At 41.6% G+C, this 19,757-nt stretch overlaps 1 protein-coding gene across 10 annotated transcripts in view; it reads left to right on the forward strand.

The window, feature by feature from the left end:
• LOC119650361 (putative phosphatidate phosphatase) overlaps positions 1–19,757 on the forward strand; it is a 202,223-nt gene that overhangs the window by 106,862 nt on the left and 75,604 nt on the right. For 2 of the 10 annotated variants that reach the window (XM_038053115.1, XM_038053123.1), the window contains exon 2: positions 4,057–4,104. The exons of the other annotated variants lie outside the window; for them this stretch is intronic. The gene's annotated coding sequence lies outside the window, so the exon portion shown is untranslated. The remainder of the gene's footprint in view (positions 1–4,056; positions 4,105–19,757) is intronic. 10 annotated transcript variants of the gene reach the window in all.

Here is a 19,757-nt window from a genome sequence, read left to right on the forward strand (position 1 = left end):
AGAAAAAATTCGTTTCGGCCAAAAAAGGCGATTTTCTTACCTGACTATAATTCATATTCACGTCGTGCTTATAAATGCACATTTGTTATATATGCAAGTAAATAACGTAGTGTCTGATGAGTTACCCCCACCTTGGACGAAACCGATAGTTGTTCTGTTTGTTTTTTAATAAAACACTATCCAAGCCTCGTCTAAGGACAGTCCTGCATATGAACTTTTGCTATTCTTGCAGATTAAGATCAGTTTTTGAAATCTAAATAATAGCCTGCGCTTCTGAGGACTTGTAGAATGATCGTTTTCTCTAATTTACGTCAAAGGTTCACCGACGCCGGTTGGAAATCCTCGGGTTAAGTGAGTTAGGATTTGAGGACTCTGGAGAATATTTTTTCAAGAGAAATTATACTGGTAAACGTGAGTCTGGATGCTAGATTAATTCTACTGAGCTTGAAAGGCACTGAGGATGGCTTTGTGATTGTAATTAGAATCTGAATATGAGGCTGGACGTACAATTTCAGAGCCGATTGTGATGGTGATTCCAGAAGTGACCTCCACGATCCTCTTCCCTAAGGAATGCATCATCATCATCAACGGCGCAACAACCGGTATCCGGTCTAGGCCTGCCTTAATAAGGAACTCCAGACATCTCGGTTTTGCGCCGAGGTCCACCAATTCGATATCCCTAAAAGCTGTCTGGCCTCCTGGCCTACACAATCGCTCCATCTTAGGCAGGGTCTGCCTCGTCTTCTTTTTCTATCATGGATATTACCCTTATAGACTTTCCGGGCTGGATCATCCTCATCCATACGGATTAAGTGACCCGCCCACCGTAACCTATTGACCCGGATTTTATCCACAACTTGACGGTCATGATATCGCTGATAGATTTCGTCATTGTGTAGGTTACGGAATCGTCCATCCTCAGGAATGCATGGTTGCTCGTAAAGAACGGCGAAATATATTAAATGAGTGCCAGGTGAACTGCGCAGCTCATCGGAAGTTCGGGTATAGGTTTTCAGCGTTATGTTTACAAGACATGATCCCCATTATCCCCTAACTACGTGTTCTGCAACGAGGCGGTGGACGATGGCGACGAACCTTTTTTCCTGTAGAAGGTGGGATGAAACTCATTAGTAACTTGATGCAGGCATAGGCGAGCCCTCTCCAAACAACATTATCAAAAATATGGCCAGGAGTGCTGACAAACAGATCCGTAGTGCATATTACATTCCAGTGCCTCCTCTTACGGAAAAGGAAAAAGGTGTCCTTCCGACCGACGGAAGGACATGGTGGTAGAGGCTTTTTTTAAGCTAACAATTTCGTTTTCTCCTCTTCCATTTTGGCTTCAAGGAATTTCTTGACTTGAAGACTTCCTAAGCAGAGCAAGAGGACTAGTAATGTGTAAAACAGTTCCGGGATAATTCTCTACGGACTACGGAGTGTCCAAATGGTAGTCCAACGAATTGTACAGAAATCCAATATTTAAACAGTAAACAGCCAACGATATCAGGTTAACGTGATTAGCACAGTATGCTTCACATAGATGTCTACCGCTTGATACTTTCCCCATGTTTGTTTAAGTTCGCCGGCAAGTAATTTCAAACATATCAGTATGAAACCTCTGAGCACAATGCGGCCCCTTTGCATAAAACTTGATTTAAGGGGGTCACCCCGTGTGTCGCATCCGAGGAATAAAATTGTTTTAGCATCAATTGTATCTAGATACATTTAGTTTAGAATATTTGGGCAAACTGATTTTCCGATATTGCGAGTCATGCGAAGATTATAGTGTTAAACAGTTAAAATGTCGGTTTATGAAGATTGCCGTAATGGGCCGTATTTTCCCGTCCCAAATGACATTCGAATGACTTCACTAAAAGAGCGATAATTGAAGCGAAGGCTTTACATATGGTTTTGAAGAAACCGAAGGTTTATGGACTATTTATAGCAGAGTAATGTTCAGTTATGATTTTATGGTTAATAATCACATTTAAACTTTTAAATGCGTTTTTCTCGAAACTGCATGTTGAAAATCGGGTGCCACCATAGCTAAAAACTTATCCAACGAAATTCCTTGAATTTTTTGCGGCATATGCAGACCATATTTCTAGGGTTCGAAAACTAGGATAATTACGATTCTTTGGACCGTTTTTAAGGTTTTGTGTAAACACAAAACCTTATTAAAATCGGTTTACCGTCTGTCTGTCTGTCTGTCTGTCTGTCTGTCCGTCACACGCATTTTTCTCGAAAACGGTTATAGTGATTGACACCAAATTTGGTAGAAAGATGGGAACTGTGAACGCTCACGCATACAGTGAGTTACATCCTTTTACGTCGAATTTAAGGGGGGGTCCCCATACATGCAAAAGGGGGGTGTAAATTTTTTATGCATCAAATATACTCATGTGGGGTATCAAATTAAAGGTCTCGGTTAGTACTTTTCGAAGCCGGTCTTAGTTTTGACATTTGTCGGAAAGGTGGGGAGTGCGGGGGGTTGAAAGTGACCATTCCTTTAAGGGGGCCATTCTCAGAAACTATCAAACCGAAAAATCTGAAAAAAATCAGGAGGCTGCCACTATATGGTGCCTGGGCTCCGAAATACCTTCCATACTGATATCTGTACAAATAAAGTTAATAATAGTATATTACCATAAGTTTTAGCAATTGGCTGCAAAACCCCCCTTAAGTTCATGTTAGCACCATGAAATTTCGCAGTAATATAGACTATAAGATAGAGCGTGATCTCACCAAGTTTGGTCGAAATTGCGCTATTACTAACAAAGTTATAATACGTCAAAGTTGTCGCTTCCTTGCAAATTAAAGACTATGAATGTCAATATCATCCGAAAGTGAATATTCTCACATAATACATGTATACATGTATATGCATTTATTACGTGCTACGTACTAAGAAATACACAAAACCTTTCGTACCTGAAGCGCCCAGCTTCCGGTTTCCCGACTTGTTTATGCATTAAAGAAGCCATGAAAAAATACCAAAAATTAACGAGGCACCAAAAATCTACCCTTCAATATTTTCTAAATAATCCCAATTTGCGAACCGTTTGTCGATTGTCACGAAAATTGGTGAGAGCACTTGATCGGTTGTTCCATTTACACGTATAGCAAGTGGCGCTAATTTGTGTTAAGTTTAAGGGAGGGGGCTTCCCATACACGTGAATGGAGGGTGCAATTTTTTTCACAGAATGTGGGGTATCAAATCAAAGGGTTCAAAGGACTTTTCGAAACTGGTCCCATATTTGATATCGGGTGAAACTTACGGGAGTTAGGGCTCAAAATATGACCCCCAAAAAGTGTAACAGGTCTCGTTCTCAGATCCTATCCAACCAAAAAATCTGAAACAAAGTCACATTGATGTATCTAAACAAAAGCTAGACCTCCAAATACGTCCTGTTCCGATATCTGTAGGCATAAAGTTAATAATAGTATATTAGTATATTTTGAAAATTTAGCCAGAAACCCTGCTTAAATTCATGTTAGAACTACAAATTTTTGCACTTGCAAAGGGATACATAAAGCATAACTTTAAAGGAAATCAGACTATTATTAACAAAGTTATAGAGAGTGAAACTTTTACATTTTGTGTAAATTTCGTGCATTCTAAAACATGTATGACGTTATCATAATATATCAATTCGTCAATAGCACAACAAAGTGAGCTCACGAAAATAGGAGGTCGCAGGGAAACATTTCGTTTTAGTTTTTTAATCATTTTTCCGATTTGTTTCTTTATGATGAGCCCAGCACCCTTTTGCGTGGCACCTTAGAAACACATTTTTGGAGATGGGGATTCAATAATGAACTATGATATCGAGCTGGAAAAATTTTTTTGCACATACTCAAAATATTAATAAATATATGGTGAAAAAATATATGAAGAAAAAAGATGGTGAAAAATTGACACCTGTATCTTTATGCAATTCTTCACCAAAAAAAAAAAAATCAAAAAGGCAAAAAACGGTTTTCACATTTAATGACCCCCTTAAGTTTTCCAGAAAGTCGAGATTGTTGTATTAACTTTTTTTTTTTAATTTTCAGGTAAGAAAATACTGGAAATTTTATGCTGTAAATACATACCCTTCAATCGTAAGTAAAAGAAAGTTTTTAAATATGCTGAAAATTGTTATGATGTATGAAGTAGCACTGAATCGAACGGAGGAATTTTTCTTTCCAAGGGCTATACTTAGTGCATTAATTACAATATTATAATCATTTTAAAATTTTTCATCCTATTCCCGACATTTTCAAGCCTTGAAACATACAATAGCTTCCGGAACCTCTTCTTAACCCAACTTGTTTTTACGAATTTCACTCCGTTTCTGTGAATTCTGCATAATGGGCCAGATATCGAAGTTTTCAATTTTCGTTCGGTAAACAAGCTGACATTAAATGTCAACAAATGCCACTGGATGTGGTACTCGTTTAACTCCTCTCCAGCATCCTTTTTCTACTCTCTAGGTGGACAACCACTATCACTAAGGGTTGGATAAGGATGAACCGCATCCACGAGTTGCATGACAATTTCCGCTGTGGATCGCGCTGCCCTAAAGGCAAACTGTCGTGGGCTATTGATTCGGTGCTGTTCACTGATGAGTAATAGGTCAGCCTTTATATCTCCAGCGAACTGCACTAGCAACTCATGAGCGGTTGCATATTGATCTGTAGGATGCGGATCATGTTATTCTCATTCTCCCAATGTTAAGAAGTTTCTTTATTGTTTGGCAATTTCCACCGTAGCGAGTTTTCGGTCTCGAGACTTCCCAGTGGTTATGCCAATCCAGAAATTGGTTACCTCTGACTATTTACGCTTGAAGATCTCTTCAATAATACTTCGATCTTTTCTGTATTGCAGACAACATCTCAGATTTCCAGAACGACCCGAGTGCCCTAAACTAAAGCTTTCTCTCACAGAACGTACCTTTGTTTGTTGTCTTCGGCTCTAATTCGACAAGGACTCCACCCTCTTGGTTTCGGAATGGAAAGCACTTCTGCTCCGCTGTCTCTAAGCTTGATCCTATAACATATTTTGCTGAGGACTCCGCAATGATTTTGCCTTCCGTCCACTTATTAAGCTGAGCTTTGTATCCGCTATAATTTTAGGCAAAATGTTTTCTGACTGCGCGGCATATTATTGCCTCTTGTCCCTCTTCACCTTTTGCTTTTAGACCCTGGAAATTATTTGGGTGAAGTCTTCTTCAGATGCGCCTCCCTCCTTTCACTTTTACCCAGTTCGCTCTGCAACGCACTAGCTGCGATCCGTTTGGCGCTTACAGTGCTTCTAACAGGAGCACGATGACTTCTGATTTTCGCGCATCTGCTTTTGCTTTCCGTGTCTGTCTGTGGAAACGAATACGATCTAGAATTTCCTATAGCTCCATCAACCCCCTTTTCTTGCCGTTGTTGACGTTTTTCTTGAGGAATGTTGTAGATCGCACGCGCTCCATAACTGCCGCGCATTTCCTGATAAGATTTTCCTCTTCCGCTTTCACAAAGATAGTCTACTGTGCTCCACTCAACTTATATCCGAAACTATCTGCCAACAGCACTGCATGATACTGGGCACGCCATCTGCGACCCGAATACCTCAAAACTTTGTAGGCTTTCCTCTTTATTTAGCTATGCGCATTCCGGTGTTTTGTCGAACGTTTCAGCCCTAGCTACCTCCTTCGTTGGGAGTTGCAGCGGGGGACGTATTTTCCTGCTGTGCACTAATGCAGTCAACTCTTTCTCCATCCCCGTTGTCTCCTCAGTTTTATAGTTTTTTTTTCCATGGAATTTTTACCAGCGTACCATGTGCAAGGGAGCATAAAGCCCCTACCCTAGTTCCATGAGACTTAACTTACGCTCAGTTGATCCCGAAACTCATGGGCTGATCAGCGCTCGCTGGGGGCAACGCGGTCTTCTAATACCGATTCAATGGAGACTACCCACCCTAGGTCCCGAAGTGGCTGGGCGCCACAAATACCACCTTGACAGAGTTAGATTCACATCATCCTACCGACGTCGGCAAGGAGTTGTCGGCAACTCCGATAAGTCCGAGTGTGTCCCGACGAGTATCAGCCGTTAGCATTTCGCTCTTCACCGAGAAACTTTCTTGAGGGCACAGGTATAATGGCAGCTAGAGGGTCAGAACTACTTGTTCGAGCATCGACCGTCACTTCCCTGTCACTGTTGATCTTTAATAGATAGGTGGATAGATAGATAGATTATTGCTCATAAATAAAAAGTCATGAGTACAGCAGGGGTACTGCGGCCTGAATGCTAGGAAATGTATATTACTTTTCTTCATCATCGTACTCCTACATACAATGTATTGCACTAAATGGACTAAAAGACCCAAGGAAAATATACAAAATCGGCATCCTGTAACCACCCACGTTGGGCGCCATAATAAACAATCTAAATTTTGCCTATCAGCGCAAACAGTGTTACGGAAAAGGCGAAATACACATGTTCACCTGCGAAACTCGAATTGCACCACTTCGCATGTCGTTTTATCTTAACGCGAATCAACCCAGCACACTTGACATCGCGTCCAGAATATTTACACGAGCCAAACTATTATCGAATCTATCTATTAAAATTCAACGAGCGAAAATAAATCCACCGAATGTCTCGAACGTAAATAATTGCATAATTGCTAATGTAATTAGCTGCTGTACAAACTGACTAGGCTACTATGGAAATATGCATACCAGATGAGTTTTCCAGGCAGACAGTCGAGACGCTCGTGAAAAGCGAAAGTCAATGGGAAGAATAGAGTTGAGCAAACGCTGCGAGACATTATTCATGACGGGTGGCTTCCAGCTAGTCAGAAGGAAGTTTTCTAGGCAAGCCCAAAGTGGCATGTCAATAACCAGTCATTCGCCGGAGCTCTGGGTTGGGCATCTGATTCGGGGGAAGATCGACGATTCATTCATTTATCTATGGTCGCATGGTCTACAGTTTAATTGGCATCTAAGCCATTGAGCGGTCGTGCACGGAAAATTGCATTCTCATTTGCAATTGCTTAGGAATTGTAAAGTTCAATGAATTCAAGATATCTCTAAGACAAATCGCTTTGGCGTGGAATAGATGAACGGAGGAAGGTTTAATTGGGGTTACTGTGTTGGCCGTTGTTTATTTTTTACTGTTTCAAAGTGCGCTTTTAAGAGTAGAGAGGTTCTTCTACCGAGTACCTCCTATGAAAAAAGCACCATACCATACCATACACTACTTCAATCTTAAGGTGGGATGCTTGTCAGATCGGCCCTTCCTACGCTCTCTTTGGCAATTGCCTATTTTCTAAGCCAATCTGCCGAGCATTTCCCGGGAATCACTGACATGATCCCGGGGTTTCAAATGTACTAATATCATAGCGGGGAGCCCATTAAAATCTTTGCCCTTCCTGTGACTTTTTAATCCCCGTAACCACCTCTTCTACGGTAACCCGGGCAGCGATGTCACTCAACCTTTCCCTGTCCATATTTGCCAGTAGTCAAAACAGAATGCAACCCATAATTGCAATCTATGCTTAGAATTAATTGAAATTGATTTTCACTCCGCGACAGCTAACGTTCGCCTACTACTTTCCAGGTCCCCTCGGATTGTCTTAGATCACTCGACGTGGGCACATTGATCGATATCAGCAAACGAGCGATAGTGCAAAAGCTTATTTAACGTCGTGTCAGGACATATGTATAAACTATGCTATATATCTGATACGCTACAAAACCACTTTAATTGAAATGAAATTTATTACGATTGTCGATTTTTTCCGTGAAACATGTCGAACGCTAATGTGTCAGCCGTTGTCCGACGGACACCTTACGTCCAGGGGAACACCTTAATGGTAGCTGATAGTGCATGTAATGAGTTGCAGCTAATCGAGATAGTGTGCCGAGGGGCTGTTGCAATGCAACTATCAACATGTTCATTGTTGTGGGCGTCTGGAGCACAAGGAGCACAAGCAACATGTCTATCTTGCGGTTGTGTGCTTTGTAGTTAAACTAGGGAATGTGTGATTTCCGTGTTGAGGTAGTGAGAAGCCAAAGTTGAAATGGATGTCACATATTGAATGAAACGTGACTACAAAATGATGTGGATTGTGTGAAAAGTCGAGACAAGATATCTTAATTTTGTATAGGATTGAATCTTGCAAGCCGCAGACCGTTTTCTAAGTTTGAAGTTCATTGGATGCATAATAAATTTCAATCACAGGACGTGCGTTACTTCCATTGCAGCTCCAACCTCTTTCAAATGAAATATTGTTCATAAGACTACGCAGTCCTTCAAATGCAACTATGGATATCTGTATGTTATATGGGCTTCAATTGCTATGAGCAGACCCTATTTTCTGGAAATCTATAAGACCAACAATCACCCTAACTACCTAAGATATTAAGATTTGATCTACTGGCTTTAGTCCCTCAATTCTGAGGTTTCTTAGTAGAGTTGGTTTCACATTCGGGTATGTGGACTTAACCTGCTTAACCTGGTGGAGCGAATTAAACTTAGTCCTAAGTAATAAACAAAAAAAGGAAAAACTTAAATTCAACTCAAACGGCGATGACAGAACTTAAACTCAGGTCAAAATTGGGAGGAGGCCAGCTGTGTATTTATATCAATCTCAATTTATTTTGTTAAAATTCGCGTGCGATTACGTCTTCAGAACGACAGCAAAAACAAGAAAATATTATAGTAGCAGCGTACACGTTCTAACCTTGAGATGCTTTTTCATGGCATCTCTCAGGCCTTCATCACTGGGAATTTATGATTGATAGCTAGGCGGAAGAGGGAAGCATCCTTAATTCAGCGTTCGCAGACGTTTGCAAATCTCAGAACATCTTCCAGATCATTAAAGAAATTCTTTCCGAAGTATATTCGTCTGAAGGGCAGCTGCATATGAAAAATATCGTATATAACTGAAACCATCCCCGCAACTTTTTCTAAGTAGTAGTTCAAGGAGCAATATCCCGCCCTACATAGACTACCCATGCCTCCCTTCTCAAAGACCCAAGAGACGTAATATTGAAAGCTGAGCGCTCCAAGTAGAAAGGTTTTGTGTTCATCTTATACTGGGAACTTCCTATCCACATTTTTCAATTCGTACATAGCTAAGAATTTCTTCATATTTCCCCAACATCAAAATAAAACTAGTTTGGAAAAGTACTAATTGAACCGTTTAATTTGATACCCCACACAAAAATATTCGGTGAAAAAAATGTACACCCACTTTGACATGTATGGGGGAGCCCCTCCATAAATGCAACAGATAATGGCGCCACTGCTATAGGTAAAGGAATTCACAGACCACACGTTCTCACCAAATTTCGTGACAATAGGTTCAGTCATTTTGGAGTTAAACCATTGACAGATAGACACACATTAAACCGATTTTAATGTCGCTGTGGAATCCACTATTGACAGGAATCAAAATTTCTCCATTCGGCTGCGTGAAATCTGAAAATTTCACCCTTGAGAGACTTGGCGTGATAGCATGTCATCGTCTTGAATTCCCTGACCAAGTTTCAGCAGTGCCTCATTCAACTTCACACCAATTGGGGTGATATTATGGGACTATTTAGTGCTGATAACGCTACTTGCCTGCCGGAGTAGATTTGAGTGGTGCGAACCTGCCAACCATAATAAGGTTTTCCGAAAATGTCCCTAGGTAATCTCAAAAGACTCGTGGCTATTTGAGTGTAACTGTAAAAGAATGAAACAAACCTTTAAACCACTGAAATCACCCGGAGTGGATGGCGTTTTCCCAGCAGTACTCAAGAGGGCTTAGAAATCATTTTAGGTTCTCCTCTAAAAGCAGTAAAGGGTATCGTAGCCTTGGGATATGTACCAAGGGCCTTAACGTGGGCAAAAGTGGTATTTGTTCAAAAAGCAACCAAAAAACGATCCTTTTCACCCTAAATCTTCCAGACCAAATTTTATTGTCTACAGGATGGAGTACGCCGCCGCCGCTAGTGTGGCGGAGGGTTAAGCTGGCGATATTGTATCCATCCAAGTAAGGCCACCATAGTCCCATTCATTAGCAACTATAAATTTCATCACTTGAGAGTCGTTAGACTACATGACATGGAGGTTAAACATAAAGCAGAGGTTAAATACTTGGGAATTATAGCAGACTCTCTCAGGATGACCGCTTACCGTAAAGTGGGATTAAAAGGATAGAGATTTGTGGGCTAGCAACCCGCAACTCTCGAAATTAATTCTACTTCATAGATGGATACCACGCCTCAGAATCGGACTGATTTTTTATTTTTGTCAACAGTATAGGATTGATCAGAGTGAAATTATGCGGTGTTTCCAACGATTAATTAATTGAAATAATAAAAACTTGTTGTTTCTTTTTCGTTGGTGTGGGTATTTATTCTTGCAAATACCGATAACTTGTTTGCACTGATGAAGGGAACAAGTGGTTCCCGAAATATCGGTATTTGCAAGAATAAATACCCACACCAACGAAAAAGAAACAACAAGTTTTTATTATTTCAGTATAGGATTGGTTTTTGGAATGTGCGAACGCTTTTCGATGACGGTATCGTGCCTTCCCAGAATGCTTATTTGCTCCAACTTCGTCGAGAATTTCATCAATACCGAGACTGGACATTGTGAGGTTAAGCGATGTAAGATGGTGCGATTGTGTGGTCACATCAATCCCTTTATCGGCACCGTGCGTTGTATTCTGGCAAGTCTGTCCGAAAGAAGCGTCAATACTATGTCGGATCAATACTTTCACTTACTCATCCGCTAAGCATGCTCTATTCTCTTAGAAATCGGTATTACACAGAATACTTGCTGCGAAATCCGATCCTGGATGAGGAACGTCTCAATAGTGCAATCTAACACACCGACAGAGACTCTCAATGCAGAGGAGAAAGAGATTCTATATCATCAATTCTACGTAATCCGGAAGAGACTTTCTAATGATGACATCGTGATCGTGATGCTAGATCTGAATGGGAAGTTGGGCTCTGATAACACCTTCCTCAGACAAATAATCTATAAATATGATCTTGGAAGGTTTGCGCTTTTCTGCAGCTTCCAGCAGCTTCTTTAGTTGCATAATGCTCGACTCCGGAGCTTGCTATAAGGTCAGTTGGGTCTCAACTAACCGGAAACGCTCATCTAATCAAATCGACTACATCGCGATCAGCAGTAAATTGGAATCTGAATGTACAAAACAAAGATAGGCGCAGGCAGGAGTCTCGACGGAGACCATAACTTGATGGGCGCTTACCTTCATTGCGATTCGCGTTCACATTTGCTCTCGAGTATGGGCAGCTTCGACCCTCGAAATTCAACCCGGTTAGCTTACGAATCTTGGCTGTCGTTCAGCAGTGGGAGAATTGCCTTGCTAATGGGTCGAAAAACATCTTTAACAGCTTGCCGTAGGATATTGATGAACACTAGACCACCATAAAAAATGTCCTCTTTCCGGTGCAAATGAGATTGTTTGCACCTCCCGAAGGGGTTCCATAAAGAGTGGTTGCCTGCTGCAATATGGGCACTGATCATGGAGCGTAGGGAACTGAAGGCTTTTATTGCCGCTGCGAGTGGAGGTGGATATGATGTGCTTGAATTCCGATACCCCGGGAAATCTCGGGAAGTGAACCGTAGCGTGCACCATAACAAATGAGAATTCATCATTGCATTAGTCAGGGAAGCAGATACATTCATAAACAATTACAATTGCGCTGCCGTATAATGCAACACAAAAGAATTAGCAGGTGATCGCAAGGCAGGAACAATTCATCACAGTGCTCTACCCTGTATCATCCGGTGAAATTCCACCTCTTGTAGATGAAATGATTAGTCACCGTAAGATGCGAACATCGACTCTACTCGTCCGATCAAAAAAGAAATCATCTCAGCTATCAACGCGTTCAATCGGGTCAAAACCACTAGGCTTGATAACCTCCTCGCGGAATTGTTCGTCATAGATCTAGTTGTCCGCGAGGAGCTGTTGCATCCACTTTCTCGTAAATTCTGGAAATTTTAGATCTTTCGCAGAGAGTGTAAAAATGAGATGAACACGTAGATTCCAAACGTAGGAGCCCGCCTTGAGTACGACAACTGGAGGGCTATTTGCGTGTTTCCTGCCTTCACAAAGATAATAGCTAAATTTATCTCCGAACACATTAAACACACGAGAGAGGATGGCAAGCTTTCGCTCTGGATTCTACTGTATTGATCAGCTGTGAATGAGTATGTGGGTCAACTCAATGTAATAAAGGATAGGATCAAATCAGGGTAATAAATCTCGGGCGAGCGCAATGCTGACCACATTACCTCCTCCAGGGTTCTGTAATCCCTTAGTGTACCGTGACGGTCTTAAATGAATGAAACTGTAATGGTCTACCAAGGAGGGGCTATCAAAGTTCTACTAAACTGGTATGGTAATGCCTTAATATCCAAACTCGCACAATAAATTTTATATACTCAGAGATCTAGGCCATATTGGCTTAGACGGTAATTGGTAGTGGAAGAGCAGGCCAGGAAAGCAGGAAGAATGTCGCTATACGGACTAGGAAGAGAAGAACGATTGGGAACTATGCTGGGCAAACTGGGTAGTGAAAGATGAAGATGGGAAAATATAAACCAAAAAAGAGCTTTAGGATCAAAGCAAGAAGATTCATTGTTCATTGGTAGACTAAATTATCACTTGGGGATGCGATTAACATCTAAGGGCGTTGTCTGTAGATTCTATGAGGATAGTGGTGAAATCCCATACATATTCTGGGACAGTGTACAGCATTGTTAAAAATAGGTCAAGGCACCTACTCGTAGGAGAATAGTTAATATCAGATAGCAGGCTGAAACATTTGGAAGTAAGGATCATCTTATAGATCAGCATACTGTATTAAATAGGTATAATATAACCATTAATGGCGTAATAGTTTTTAGGACATGGAACAACTTCCCTTAACACTATTTGCGTATGGATCGGGAGGAGTTTGTCTCTACCCTACGCTTTGATCCTGAATACTCCCCACGGCATGTGTGGAGACCCTCATTTTCGATTATCAGATTCAGAAGCTTCTCCATCTTCATCGTTATGAGGGAGGGGCTGTACAGTGTTCTCTGGCTCATACTTTGCCAGTATCAGGCTTGGTGGAAAGCATATGCCACTGAGCACAAGCATGGCACTCCATTTCTTACAGATTTCCTGCTGCCTACCCTGAGCGCCGTGCCAAAGCCCACAGTGGTACGATAGGGTCAAGCTGACACTCAAGAGACGCAGGTTCCGTTCGAATACTGTCAGTTGCCCCGAGTGCAAATTGTGCAAGGGGTATACAGCTCGCGTAATACATTTGATTAGGGAAGGTGTTTTTCGACTCCTCAGTCTAGATCCATAACGTTTTGTTAATAGCATGGCCACCCAGTACAGGGTATTTTTGTTTTTTGGGGGGTAGGGTAGGTGAATGCATTTACGTAAAGAGTGTTGGACTCCCGCAACAGTACGGCGTCGGACTACCAACTAAAAATATTCCTGTCATCAGAGAACTAGCCTGAATCCGTTTGACACATTACTTCGGGCGAACTCTGCCGCTCTCCTTCAAGTCAGGGAATTCCTTTCACAAGCGGGTGGAGAGAGGAGGAAGACAGTTGTTAATTCAGGGAAAGCCTTGCTATCCAGTCCCTCCGCCGGTTGAGCTCAATCTTCTTCGCAGCATGAAGATTTCGAACATAATGGGCAACACGGCCGCCATCTGCCAGTGCTCCTCAGCATCTCCTCTAGCAATGTTGTCGGGAGAGAGCTCCCCTGTGTTTACATAAAGCTGCTGACGAAAGCTGTCCCACCTTTCACTGGAGAAAAAGGTATGTTCGATATCGTTCGCCATTCCATTGCAGAACACACCATCAGGAGATCGTACCTTTCCAACCTTGTGCCAGTGAGACTGAAAACATCGATGATCACTTAAAAATTGGGTAAGGAAGTAATCAATCTCACCATGCGCAGTCCACCAGTCCATCTGCCCCTTGATTTTCAGTTGTCATCCGGTAAGTGTGCGTTGACGTTCTTCACAGGCAACCATCTCTTTTAAATCTGCTATAGATTGCTTTACGTTCTTTAGAAAGAAGGGAAATAGGGATCACTCCCGCGATCACCATCATGGCGTCTCCTGATAGAGACGTCATCTGCATAAACAACCATAAACCAGGCTATCATAGGAAATGTTCTATAGGTCTGGCCTTAGAATGGATCCCTGCTCTGCTCTCGGTCCATCGGTACTTAGTATGCAGGGTTTCCGTAAGGCTCCGATTTTCCGGCTGACAAGTTTATAACCAAGCCCCGCGGGTCTTCATTTACTTTGTTAATTACGTTTTGCCAACCGTGAACTTTGTTTTTATTTATGGCACTATGGAGTCTTCTTTTTGCTGATCTATACCTTGCCTTTATGGCGGTCCTCGCAGGCGTGTATATGTTGTGGCAAACGACGGAGCTTATGACACTCATTCCATAGGTCGGCAATTTCTACCGTCCACCAGTAAATAGAAGGTTCGTTACGGTTGAGGTCCCCCCAGGGCATGCAAGTCTCGCACGCTGTCGTTGTCAGGTTCATCACTGAGTTTATGACAGTGTCAGCCGCAACGCTACCAGCCTCGGAAGCGGCCTCCAACGAGACTCTACCTGTTCCAAGAGCTTTGACGAATTTCCCGATATTCACTCTCGTGATGTTCCACACCCAGGGGGAACGCCGGGTTGGTGCACGTCGGCAAGTAGCGTCAACCACTTGCAACACGATGTATTGGTGATGACTTGAACAGGGTAGGGCTATTACGACGCATTAACGATCTTGGTAGACGAGAAACTTAACTCCTCCTCCACCGGGGAGCGATAAGTTGTAGTTGTAGTTTGCATCAGTCACATTTTTTGAAGACCTGAGCAACGTTAACCTATACGAATCCTGCTTGCCATGAAGTCATACTAACAAAACTTGCTTATAATAAAGGGCAAATCCATATACACAAGACATTTTTTTGCGGATACTATCGCTGAAACATGACATCTTTATCTTCAAGAAAACAACCAACTGTTGCACTATATCATCTTTTCAGGAAAATATTAAAAAGAGATAAGTGGCCAATGCAACCCCACTGGGAGTTATTTATGGAATGGAGCATTTTTCATATTTATCTTCAAGATTAACTACAACTTGTTTAACTTAATTAAAAAAGTTTCTTGTACTTCTCAACACGCACTGCAAGAATATTCCTTTACCGCTAAAACGTGTGCCCATAAAAAACATAACAACTTTAGGATCACAACACTACAAATCACCTCTGCATTAACGATTTCAATTAACATATTTAAATCAGCTGAACTATCATATTTGGCTCGTTCGCAAAGACGACAAGAGCTGACGAGCCCCACACTTCATAAAAATACTTAATGATGGTCGTCATTTATTCAATTTACGTGAGTGAAAAGTGAATCCAAAGCAAAATGTTTATAAGGTTTTTATACACGTTTGAGAGCCAGTTGATTCTGACTGACGAGCTTAATAGCTTCCATAACATTTTATTATTGTTATATGATACGAAGAATAGGCTGGAAAGGCGCTTCTTTCGGGTATGTTTTCCCTTTTGTTCCATTCGGGTAGTGTTTATTTTATCAGGTTACATGGGTGATTAACATGACAAGCGAGCCATGCTATTACATCTGTATAACGAGGCACTTACCACCGTCCCGACAGGCTTCCATTGAGGAACGCACTTATTCAGAAATGATCCATCACAATCAGCGGCGCCGTTTTTACTATCGTTATCGTACATCAGTCAGTCGTTGTAAAGTTGGAGAGAACATTCCCTACAAACAGTCAAGTCCTTCCAATGGAAATCTGAAGGAAAGGCAGGGATCATGCTAAGAATCTGCTCTACACCATGTGCTGTCAACCATCCGTGACGGGGTTCAAACCCAAAACATTGGAGCAGACCAAACGCTATAAATGGCGGAGTTCATGCGGCCTGGTCATAACACGCTTTAACGACCTACCTTGTAATGGCAAATTCCTTTTTATATGATGTTGTTGTCAGACAACATTACATAACATTTTCATTAACCACATGATGGGGTGTTTTATTTGATTTCAGGCGCAATATACGTGCAACGACTGATATGATGGCGCGGACGGTCCGGGGCAAATTTAATATCAAATGCGAGGGAGATTGTTATTAAATCACCGGTTCCTAAATGAAGCCCCTGATGAGCTACAAATTAAGATTTATTATAAGCACTAACTGCATAATGTAAACTTCCGTAAAAAAACGCCATGTGTACATATGCAAGGCAGCGACTATCAACATTCCGCTCTGGATGGCTTACATACGCTTACAATGGGTCGGACATTTGTGTCAAATTATTTTTAGCTTGTCCAACATACTTATTGCACGGGCATGTCTAATGGTGCATGCGTTGGCTGCAATGGATGTTGCTAATGGAAATGCAGTTGTGCATGCACCTATAGTGCATGTCTGTACCGTGAATGCACTTTGAAGCAGAAAGAAGTTTCTTGCTTTCGAGATGAGTAGCCTTCTTAGGAAAACTAATTTCTTAATTATGTAGCCCCGTTTACCCCTTCCCCTGCGTCCTAATTTTTTATTCCAATTAATAATTAGGGAAATTTGCTCTGCGAATATTTGTCATTTCTAAGAACTTTTCCAATTTAACTCCTTTTAATCTTTCGTTTGTCATAACATTTCCTTATATTTCATTTCGCTTGGTATTATGGTTGTGCTATTGCTGCTGCTATGGACTACAGAGTAGATAGTGGGACGTTGGGGTGATCACGATCCTGATTACAGACGCAAACTCTTGTGAAAGTCTTTTTCGTGGAAGAGATGCCAGGGAAAATTTCTACGAGTCCTTCGGCTGACACTAAAAAAAACTGTTGGAAATTTAAAAATAAATCGGGAAACTGGAAGCTTCACGCTGCAGGTATGAAACTTTTTGTGTATTTCGTCTATAAAGACATTGCTAGGATGCATGTTCTATGTTATAACCTACATTGCTGCAAAATTTCGTTGTGCTGGGGTGAATTTAAGGGGGGTTTTGCAGCCAATTACCAAAACTGGAGGGTGTTTCGGAGACTAGGCACCATATAGTGAATTTTTTTTCAGACTATTCGGTTGAGTGGTTTCTGAAAGTAGTAGTGTCCAATACCTGTAGCTGACAATATTATGGGAACTACAATCACCCGCTCGAGACGCCAAATTCCTTTGATTTCCCGGGCCAGTGACTCATAGTTCACCTTCTTCTCCACGTATTTCCGTTCGATATTGCTATTATGGGGGATAGCAACATCAATTATACACACGGAGCGACCCGCCTTGTCAACTAACAGTAAGTCAGGCTTGTTATGTACAGTATGGAGTCAGAACTTGCCGGTCCCAATAGATGCTGTAAGCAGAACTATTATGTACTGCTTGCGGTTCATATCGGTAAAGCGGACATGTTCCCGTGATCAGCCCATGCTTGTATGCAAGGTTTTGATGGATAACCTTACATACACCATTATGCCTGGTGATGTATTGCATCGGTGCTATAACAGTACAGCCAGAAATGAGTTGGTCCAACGTCGCTAACGCCGAACCACACATTCTGGTCGCTCTCCACCCGTTGTTTTATGATCAGCTTTTGATAAGCTCGGGTAGCGACCACGCCGTTCTGAGTAGCACACTCTCTCCATTGGTATCATCCATCGAAATATGACGATTAAGCATTTTTGCCCATTTTTACGTCCCGCGGGTCGTGGAAATTTTCAATTTTCTTTGAATTTCCTTGGGGCTCCCAAGCTGCAGATTTTCGCCAATATCTCACGTTCCCGACATCGTAACACATTATTATTATTAGTTTATGAGGATGGGTCCGTTGAAGAAATGATCACTTTCGACCTCCGCACTGCCACTTTTCCAATAAATGTTCTTGTTGATTTCGTGTTTCCTTATGCGAGGAACTTTGAGTGCGTGGCAGTTGCATAATAATTTAAAATTCAATGATATGACTTGCAGTTTCGTCTAGGGCAGAGGCAACTCATCAGATGCTGCCTCACCTCTGCCCTGGGAGCTGCATTACCGAAGTGGTTACAAATTGGTATTTGCTCTCTCCCCGCTGGACGAAGCCGCAAGTCATATATTTTGCAACTTAGGTGCTTGCCCAATAATGAGGCTTCAGTGGACCACAACGGAGAAAGCATGTTGTTTCCAACTGGTCCGGTCCGCCATTAAAAGGATGGCGGACTTCGAAATCCCTCGATTCTTAAACAAAAATTTTAAAATTCAACTATGTCAGAAGCTCTTTACACAAATAATTTGCTCTGCAAAGTACTCTGTCAATTATAGCTAATTCCATACACTTCACACTAGGAGTTCAACATTATTAGCAAATGTGAAGAAGTTCATCAAAAACAAAGTCGGGAAACCGGAAGCTGAACAATTCAGGTATGAAAGGTTATGTGTATTGCTCACATACACAATACAATAGTTTGTCAGACCATTCATTCAAGTACGATACTGACTTTTAAAGCCTTTGAATGCATGAAAGTTGCACAAAAATAAAAGCTTTGATCTATTACAACTTTGTTAGTAATAGCACAATTTCTACCAAAATTGACAGTATCATACTCTACCGTACGGCCTAGATTACTGCAACTGTTGAATCTAATCTAATCTACGTCTGCTTGCATCAATGATATCCTTTTGTACATTTAGATAGCAAAAGGTAAAGGTCAGTAGGTGTTGGTTATGGTGTTGGATGTGAAGAAGGCCTATGAGAAGTTTGATGTGGCTACCCTTAGCGACATTTTGTCAAATTTCTGCTTTCCTCCTGAAATTGTTTGATGGGTATCAACGATAATGTCTAATCGACGCCTAAAACTAGGGCTGGACAGCGTTCAAGTTGGAAATGGCATACCCCAAGGATGCGTTTTAACTTCAATATTGTGTCATATCTATACAACATCCTTGCATAATAAATGCTTTGATAGCATTGAAATTAAATTTTCCAATATGCGGACGATTTCCTCATGTTGGCTCCAGGAGACGATTGGTTGTCGACTTTCAAATGTTTACAAAGACAGGTAAATGCGTTTTGTTGATGAATCCCGAAGTTTGGGCCTACAAACCAACATAACCAAATCTATATCCTTCAAGAGAAGCAGAGTAACACACTTGCTCATTAAAATTAATAATCTTATTCTTGCCCATGGCAAATCCATAACTTTTCAGGTAGTGAGATAACGAGGGCGTGTTCGGTCACTCCATTATTCTTAAAACCGTAAAAGCAGGCAGGTTAATTATCCATAGGCCATCAATCTCTGCCTGTATCCTGAGAAGATGCTTGGGGCTGACCAGAACCACCCCATTGAACCAGATTTTTTCTTTGGCCAACGAGCCCAAAGAACTTCTTAAATCAAAGGAAAGAAATCCCAAAACCTATTATTTGGTGGATCAGAACCCGGATGCTGAAAATGGTATCTCCTCGATCTATAAGTCGTTCCGGAGTTTGTTTGACACTGTAATTCCCAATGTTATTCCCGCAACCTCTAATAAGATCCAGGTTATATTGTCGTATGATTTGAGGGCACCTGTGGCAGAGCAGGTGGGGATGGGATGCAAGCCTCACGTTCTTTCTTGGATGTCAGTTCGGTTTTCTCGGCTGAACTTTTTGCGTTGCTTCAGGCCATCAAAGTGGCTTTCACGATGGGTGAGGAGAAGCTTGCTATCATTACAGACTCTCTCCA

This window comes from Hermetia illucens, chromosome 1 (assembly GCF_905115235.1).
Source record: "Hermetia illucens chromosome 1, iHerIll2.2.curated.20191125, whole genome shotgun sequence".
In the NCBI taxonomy this organism is placed as follows: Eukaryota; Metazoa; Arthropoda; class Insecta; order Diptera; family Stratiomyidae; genus Hermetia; species Hermetia illucens.